This window comes from Nicotiana tabacum, chromosome 8 (assembly GCF_000715075.1).
Source record: "Nicotiana tabacum cultivar K326 chromosome 8, ASM71507v2, whole genome shotgun sequence".
NCBI classification, from domain to species: domain Eukaryota; kingdom Viridiplantae; phylum Streptophyta; class Magnoliopsida; order Solanales; family Solanaceae; genus Nicotiana; species Nicotiana tabacum.
Window position 1 is genome coordinate 167,571,032 of NC_134087.1, and position 8,169 is coordinate 167,579,200.

The following is an 8,169-nucleotide window of genomic DNA, read 5'->3' on the forward strand; positions in this document are numbered from 1 at the left end:
ACATAAGATCCTCATCTATACTTAGCGCTATCATAGATGTCGACGACGAACATTTTATATCGGTTTCAATCTCCTTATTTTTCATAAAAACATAACATAGAGATCTCTTCATTCATATAGTTAGGTATCTGAATCTCTCTTGTGATTTTTATGAAGTATTATGTCATGTGATTTTCAAGATCACTTGCCTCCTTATTATGATCATTTTGATCATTTACACATCTTCTTTATCAAGAAGTTTATTTGAAACTGATTTGTCTATACGTTTTTAAGCGTACCATAGACTTTGTCATTCTAGGACTTATTCTAATAGGAGCATTTGCAGTGAGAATATAGTTACTTTCTTTGGGTCAGCAAATGCGTCTGGCATGCTTTGTAATATATTGCAGATGAATTATTCTTTTATGAACTTCAAGTTCATATTATCTTATTTGAGGATCAAGATGTATAAATAATAATTCATTTCATGTAACTTTTTTTCTCAACTGTTGTATCTTGTCTCCCCCCTATGTTAGAAGTACTAACTTGTTTTCTCAACTTTGAGAACCCATCTTTGTGTGTTATGGTGTTAATTAAAATATACACCGGACATCAATAATAATAAGATAAAATTATTTAGTTCCTGACCCTGAACCACTTGTGAGGGGAGAATGTAATGTACTTTCGTATATAACCTATATCAAACTGATATAGATAACTTTGTTCTCATAAGCAATAGTTTAGCTATTAAGTCGAGGCACTCAATAAATTATTTTGCTAAACCAACTGTGATGTAAACCAGTTTATCAAGATGAACTTCTTGAATAGAAAATCTAGAAATTATGCTCTAAATTAAATTATTGAGCAAGTTGCCTTGCAAACACCAGGTTGCGGATTAATAATAATCTCACATGTAACCATCTCATAGATGCATCTTAAGTGGTATACATGGCAGGTGAATGGACTCATATTCACCTTTGATATTTCCAGCATTCATGGGATTCAATCCCAATTTTAATTGGTCTATTAATTAATGAGAACTTGCAACATAAGAGAATCCGTAAAGAACTTTCTAGTTCTTTAATATTTACCCATGTGAATTATCTTTTATTTTTGCACATCACGCTTAAATTGATATGACTAAACCAATTATGCCAACTGAATAAAATATCAATATTGATAAAGTTCAGGTTTATACCATGACATGTGCAATTATCAATAAACTCTAAATTTATTATGATATGGGTTTTTATATCAATAAACATTCACTTTATTATGGTATTCTTTTATTTGTATAGTACAAACTGGAGAATAAAACAGGTAACTTTTCACATACAAATTACTCCGCTACAAGTTATAGTAATAGAAGATATTAAATCTTTCCTTTATTTGTAGTCTCAATATAACCAACCGCTTTCGCTAATACTTTGGAAACTGAATAAGTTTCTTTGAGACTTACTACAACACAATGCCTTATTGATAATCAATTTTATTCCTCCAAAATAGTAATAATTGGCTCTTCCAGAGCTCTCAATTAATTTGGTACTACCACATATTTATCAACATCCATATGGTGAATATCTCTTTTAAAGAGAAAGTTATGTCATTATGATTATGGTCAAAATTATATGCAAAATGTGTTTCTTGCATTAATGTTATTTTTTAATAATTACCAAAATATTTTGGCGTGCATTAGGTACGTGACCAATGACCATTCATGCCATAATAATGACACTATTTTCTTATTTCCTCTCAAACCTCCTTCTAGAGGTGAGTGTGGTATATTCACTACTACTAGCACGTTCATATTCTTCCAAGAATGAATATATATATTCATAAATCAGATGTTGTCACATTCACATCATGAATGGGCCATAATCATCTATATGTGCTTTATAAAATCTCATGTCAAATTGATGACAAATATTACTTTCACAGAGTGAAAGATTATTTTGAGAATCCTTATTATTTTCATTATCACAATGATGACGATTATAATTTTGTCTATTTTCACGTCCACATCCATTTATACCTTCACAGTAATAATTTTGTCTTCTTTCAGACTTATTACATATTACTATCATATTTTCTTAATGGAATGAGAATGAAACAAATTCAATGGGACGTGTTTTCACTTCTTGTGCTCACGATCATATATGACTTGATCATGGCAAGACATAGAAATTTTACCACTTCAAGTGGTTATAATTTCTTACTAACTCCATTAGAGTTATAATCAAAATTTATTTTCTTTGCTTGTATTTAAAATCAAATTATAGAACAAAAGAGAAAAATAAGGTAAAATACATACCTTAAATCAATAATTTAATCATGAAGGAAGTTCATGGAACAATTGACAATCATTATGCTCAATCCCAAAGCTTCTACTCAATTGGTTAGAGTCTCGTGCTGATAACGTATTATAAAATAATAAAAGAAGAAAAAGAGTATTGCAGAGAAAAGTAGAGAGAGAGAGAGAGAGAGAGAGAATTCTTATTGATTTTGGGATCAATTACAATGGAATAGAACCCTTTTATTTATAGGGGAAGAGTGACATAGCCACCAAGTAACAAACCCTAAGATGTCTCTAAGTATAGACATTCACCATAATAACACTTTAAGTCATATATAGGCTAAGCCCATAGGTAATAAATTAATGAAATTTTTACCTCTTATAGAAAAGGTTAACACCTTATTTATTTTAAATAAATATCATTTTAAAATATTATATTCTATAGATACCTTTTAATGTTTATAGCAAAATATCTATTTTTGGTTATCTCCTCCCCTTAAGCCACTATATAAGCTATTTTTTATTTTTCTCTCTCCTTTGTCAGATTTTCCTCTCACATAATTACCGTATTTGATGTAAACTTCTCACTCCACGTTCTCTCTCTCTAATTTGATACACTCCATCCTCTTCCTCCATTCCAGAAAACACGAAAAAAAAAGGGTAAAATTCTCATGTTAGCATTTGAGAAAATAATTGCTACTGCATTTGATTGATTTACTCAACTTGGCCTTTTGATTCTGCAAGCTATGATTTCCAGAAAATAAACTGCTATTGGAATTTCAAACGAAAGAGAAACGCCGCATGCGACAACAACACTAATGGAATCCTTGGTACGATTTTCGGGAGGTGATTACTTCAGCAGCGCTTCATCTTTTCCGGCGAAGACTTTTGGGCTGCCGAGCAATCATCCGATATAGAAATTTTCTCCCGCGTAACAACGGCAACCGAAGGCAACGGTGACGGCGAGACGATATTAGGGTTGTTCTTGAACAAAGACGACGGAGTTTGCAACTGAGCAACTTGAATTTTCTGTTAATATATTTCATTGTATTTCAATGTATCTCTTTGTATTCTATGTATTTCATTGTATTCATTGTCTTTTTTTCATTGTATTTCAATGTATCCCGCTGTATTCTATGTATTTCATTGTATTCACTGTCTCGCTACATTCCATGAATGTATTCATGTAAGCACGTGATTTTTGCCCTATATGAGAAATACTCCCAGGAAATGCAAAATAAAATGATTTTTACTTGGTGTGCAATTTTGAGTATTTTGTGATATTTTTGGATAATTATTTGCATTTGTCTGTGTTTGCTTATTTGTTAAATTAATAAAAAATATAAAAATATGTCGCATTTTGCATGTAGGTTTTCATTCTACAATTGTTAGTAATTAAATTAGTTTTACAAAAATTAAAATTACAAAAAAATAGGCATCTTTTGCATTTTTAGCATTTAATGTCCAAATGAACAATTTTATGCTTAATTATTACTTAATTGTGCGTTAATTGTTATTGGGAGTTAATTTGCGATTTTATAACTTAATTTAGTTCTTAATAATAATTTAAGTATTTTTATAATTTAGTTTTAGAAAATAAAAGAAGAAAAGATAACAAAAATACAAATAAAAATCGGATTGGGCCACTTCTTCAATTTTCAACCCCAGGCCCAAACAATTGTCCACGACCCAGTCCACTTCACACGGGTCGACCCGGTCCGCCCCATTAACCCAATACCCAACCCCTTTCTTCATTTTTTGGTCTAAACACAAAAACAAAACAAAAATAACAAAACCAAAAACCCTAAAGACTAACTCATCCGCCTCCTCTCTTCATCCTCTCAAAACTCCAAGCTCACAACCATGGCTGCCCTCACCTAACTCTTCGTCTATTCAGAACAACCAACGTCACCACCATCCACGTCGACCTCCCCGTCTGCTTCGCCATTGTTTCGCCGGAAAACCCTCGGCCAAAATGGAAGGAAAACCCATCGCCATGGATGCCATGTTTTGTGTGTTTGCTACTGCTTCATTTTCTTCAGCCTGCTCCAGCAGTGTCACTGCTGTTTGCTCCGTCGTCTCTGAGCTTTGCCATCGTCGTCCATGGCGGCACTGCCTTCCCGCCATTGACGCTGCCCGACTAGTCGAGCTTTCTGCTTGCTCGCCGTTTGCGTTGTCATCAACCAAGCAGGCTGCTTCAGGCTTTGCTTCAAGCTTTGCCATCGTCGTCCATGGTGGCTGCCTTCATCTTCTTCGCAACATCCAGTCTGCACTGCCCCGTCCCCAGCTGTCGCGTCTTTGTTTCACTACTACCCGTCCAGTCGAGCAAGCATCGACGACTCGGGGTGCTGCTGCCTTCTGCTTCGTTTTCAAACGATGCCAAACGACCATCTCCTTTGGTCATTCGTTCGTTCGTCGTTGAGTTCGTTGTTGAGTCCGGGCAGATTTATTCCCATTTGAGGGTTGTCGAAACAGTCCATACAATCGAATTCGTCGGTGTTCATCTCCGGTTAGTAGATTTTCGAGTTTTATTTTTTGCCCGTATTTTGTTTTGATATTTTCGAATCTAAAATCGGCAAATGTTTGTTTTGTTTATCGTTTGAATTAATTTTTAGTTCATGTTCATGTGTTGTTTGTTAAATTAATTTTTCAGATTCCAAATGAAAGATTAATTACTTGTTTTTCATGTTTATTTCATGTTCGTATTATTGTTGAAGTGAATATTTGTTAGTTTAATGTTTGTTAGATTCAAATTGAAATTTAATTAATTATTTCTTCAATTTGTTTCATGTGTTATGTATTTTCCAGAAAATATTAATGTTGTTTGAATCGTTAGAATCCGTCTTGTTTGTTGCTTAAAAACAGATTTAAATCATGTTTATCTTTGTTTGAAGTTCATGTTTAAATCCAGTGATTTAATGTGAGTTTATGTTTGTCTTTGATTTGTTAATTTAGTATTTTGTTGTTTGTATTGTTGTGTTCTTGCTCATACATTCATGGTCTAAATTAACTAGGATTGGTTCCCGATATGGTTAATTCATTCCATTAATTTTGAGTTGTGTTGTTCATGGTGTTCATATAATTGTTGTTGAAGATTGTTGAGAAATTGGTCATCTTGATCATATTTTGGTCAAGTTATGATTAATTGAGTGTTTAGAGCTGATGGGGGTAATTTGGTAAATTGCGTTGCATTCGGGGGTAGATTTGTAATTGCAATAAGGTCGGAGGGGTAGTTTGGTAATTGAACATTATTTTTGATTCTTTATGTTAAGCATGGGGGACAAATATAATGGGGTGGGGTTTTTGATGTACTTGTTTAATATAATGGGGGACAAGACAAAACATAATGGGGAGGAATCTTGCACTTGTTTAATGTAAGCATGAGGGACATATTGTAATGGGTTGGGAATATGGTATTTATTTAATGTAGGCATGGGGGACAAAGTTTAAAATAAAGAAAACATTAATAAGTGGGGCAAAGCATGCCATTGAGGGAATAATTTGGGGGTTGGGAATTGAAGATTTGTCTTGCTATATATAGAGTCATTTCTTGACATTAAAAGAGGACTAGACTTAGAGAAAAAAACTTAGACTTGAACAAAAAGAGAGAAAAGTAAGACTTAGAGAGGGAGAGGATTATTATTTGGGAGAATATTTTTGAGAGTAATACTTTCTGAAAATCTGAAGAAGTGTGGTAGAGTTTTGAAGAAGAGAAAGACAACTTGAACTTCTACTTAAATAAATTCTGTTTGTCTTTTCTCGAGTGTTATTCAAAATCAGTAAACTACTGCATCTTGTATCCATCTCTCTTCTGCTTTGACTGTGATTGCACTTTGGTATTGCTGATTTTTTTCAATCCGTTGCTGGGTTATTCTACTGGTTATTACTGGTTTGCGGTGTTGCTGAACCTGCTGTTGCTGCGTTATTACTGTCGCTGACTCCTACTTCTTTTGTTCTTGTACTGCTGTTTCCAGGTACACATTTGTACACTCTTGGCTTGAAGCGAAAAATGAAATATTAATCAGGCTCCTGTTCCTGTTGAATTCTTTTGTTTGGATCTGTGTTTGAATATTAATTTTCCTCTCTTTGTATAAAAATGTAGTCGATTAATTAATTAGTAATGAGGCTGCATATGTATGATGTCTTCATCTAATAATGCTAGTTTAAATTACTTGAAGAATAGTTAATCGGCTTTGATATTATTGTGTATCCCTCTCATGTTCCAGCATTAGTAAATAATAGAATATAAAAATGAAAGCAGTTTTTCTTTGTACAAACTCGATCGCAATTTTCCAATCGCATTAGCCGTAAACTAATAACTAATAAGTTACGTTTTCAGCATGTAAATAATTAAGAGATTTTCTTTTATTTTAGAGACGAACTTAATAGAAAATATAGTCACTATAGGTTTATCCTTTAAAATAAAAATGAGACGAGCCTCGCCAAATAAATCACAAACCGCCGGGGTCCTCAATAAAATACATAACCATTGACTAGACTTTGGATTTGGCCGTTTAATGAACCTTCACGGCCTCTTCCTAAAATAACAATACGCTAGTTGTTTAGGCCTACTTTTAATAATTTAACCTTCTTAAACACGGGTGCAATCTGTGAAAAATGATGAATTTTAACTATAAAATGAATTAATCCATTGATGTGACCCAAATCCAAATCTCAACGGAGTCAAAATGTGTCGACGACCACGGGTGCATTGATTGTGACGTGGTTCGAGATGCATTTCCACGACGTTGCAATTCTATAAAAATAAATGATAATAATAAAAGCGGTTTAAACTTAATAAAAGCACGTAAGTCATAACATGTATTTAAATCAGATATTTAGCCATTATAACAATTTAAGCGACCGTGCTAGAACCACGAGATTCGAGGGTGCCTAACACCTTCCCTCGGGTCAACAGAATTCCTTACTTAGAATTTCTGGTTCGCAGACTTCATTTGGAAAAGTCGAAAATTTCCTCGATTTGGGATTCAAGATAAACCGGTGACTTGGGACACCAAAAGCCAAACCTTTCCCAAGTGGCGACTCTGAATTAAATAAATAATCTCATTTCGAATATTGTCACTTAAATTGGAAAAACTCTCTCGCGCATTTAACCCTTCGGGGCGGGCGCGCAAAAAGGAGGTGTGACATTCCCCATGCTGTTTTTTTTAATTAATATATTTATGTATTCAGATGTATTATATAATTTCTCTGAAGATTGCTATGTTTTTGGGGAGTTTTTCGGTTGAGAATCTTTTTTATAACTGGAAATACAGAATTTGTGTGTTATAATTGAGTTTGTTGAGTTATATTAGGAGTCTATTATGTTAATTGATTCACTTTCCGTTTAAAAATAGTGTAATCCCCTATATCACACCGTGAATACAGTGGAATACAATAATCTGTCCAGCTGTAATCCCATATTTCACGCCATGAATACAGTCGAATACACTCGAATACAAAAATCTGTCTAGCTGTTATCCCCTGATTCACGCCTAGAAATGCTACTGTATTCATGAATACAGTGGCTTACATACATCGAATACACTCTAAAAAATCTGAAAACATAGCTATAAGAAGTAATATAGTAAATGGTAGCTACAACAAGCTAATAACCACTAAAAATATAGTGGTTACTGAAAGTTTCTCTAAATTAATACTATTAGGTCCAATCTATCAAAGACTCAACCCAATTAAGTAAGTCCATGAACTTCCCAATCTTAAAGACTTTCACTCTATTAAAACTTCCATAGCATATATGATAGATACCGATAGGATTTCACACAGAGTTGTAATTTACACTATGTTTGAATTTTATGATCCATAATAGTGTGAAATGTTTAGTCTTTTTATTTTTTATTTTTTTTATAAACACAATATTTCCAACAATTTCGAAG